We start from the raw sequence: 1,374 nt of genomic DNA, 5'->3' as shown, positions 1-1,374 counted from the left end.
CTGACTGCTGCTTCTGGACCATGTGCTCCACAGGGGAACTGGTGGATCAGTGGAGGTGGTTTCCTCCCAGCTTTGTACCACCAAAACAGATCAGCAGAATATAGATAGACACAGATGATCAAATCTCCTCTTACTGTGATGCGGCACTTTTGCTTTTGTGGTGCAGCTGATTTAAAGGGGGGTAAAATTAGTCTGACATTGATGGCACAAAGGCAGCCAAGACTCTCACCATCTGTTTTCCTCTGGTGCCTTTTGTGTAATGTTTGACTGGGTAGACTTTGGCAGCAGAAACACACATTCCTTGACACAGCAGGTGGCTTTAGCTACAGTATCTGACTTCATCTAGTTGTTATCACAGAAAATCAGATTCACTATGACTTTGTGCATGTAATATTACAGGAGTTCACCATAATTAGACACAGAAACTAACTTTGGACTCTCTTTTGTCCTCCTGGATAGCACAATCAACCAAATGCTTTCTGTCCATGCTGGTTATTTGAGATTTTATTCTATTAATTTCTTCAGTGTGGACATGAAGTCATATGTGCATGCAGAACTGACTGCAGGCTGACTCAGGCTTGTTAAAAGTTTCACAAATAACTGATAATGACAAAACGGATGGATGCTAAGTTGTGCTTGACATAAGTTCATGTTTTTAAAGAACAGTTGTCTCTTTCTGGACATACTTAGGCATTCTTCCCACTGCAGAAGCGCTTTCCTTTCTCAGAAGTCCATTTTTTCAAACATGTTCTCATGAACTGTGACTATGCCATCTCCTCTTGCTCATTGGTAGAATTCCTAGAACCTTTTATCAAGAACTACTTTTTTTTCACTCCGTTAAACTGTATCATGACTTCTCTGGCCCAGTTCTGATTCCTTCTTGAAGCCTGAGCTTTGGAACAGGACAATCTGTTCCAAGCACAGGGGAATCCTGTGATACCTTCTAAATGCATATACTTGACACTGATCAATATCACTTTGCATGGACAGCCCTTCTCATGTTTCTAAACACATCTAATGTCATTCATATCACTGTTTATCTGGTACCGAGGTCTTTCTGTGGACATGGAGTTATTCAGTTTGCTGCATTTATTGTTTTTAATGCTAACACAATTTCTCAAGTGTTCTAAGCTTGCTAGAAATTTCTAAGAATGTTCTTCACACAACTCTTCAAAAAAGTCTTGCAAACAAGAATTTCATTATTTGTAAATTGTTCCTATGGAATCCCTGCTGTTCAACAAAATCCTAAATTATTCTGGGGAAGAAAGCATTTTATCATATGATGTAATTATATTATTTGTTGTATTTTCCAGTGGCAGACAAACATACTTTTCTGCTTTGTGTCTATGATTATTGACAGTTCTCTCATTTCTG

Source organism: Aythya ferina (assembly GCF_964211825.1).
Source record: "Aythya ferina genome assembly, chromosome: 1".
In the NCBI taxonomy this organism is placed as follows: Eukaryota; Metazoa; Chordata; class Aves; order Anseriformes; family Anatidae; genus Aythya; species Aythya ferina.
The sequence above is the reverse complement of the archived record's forward strand: the minus strand, read 5'-3'. Positions refer to the sequence as shown.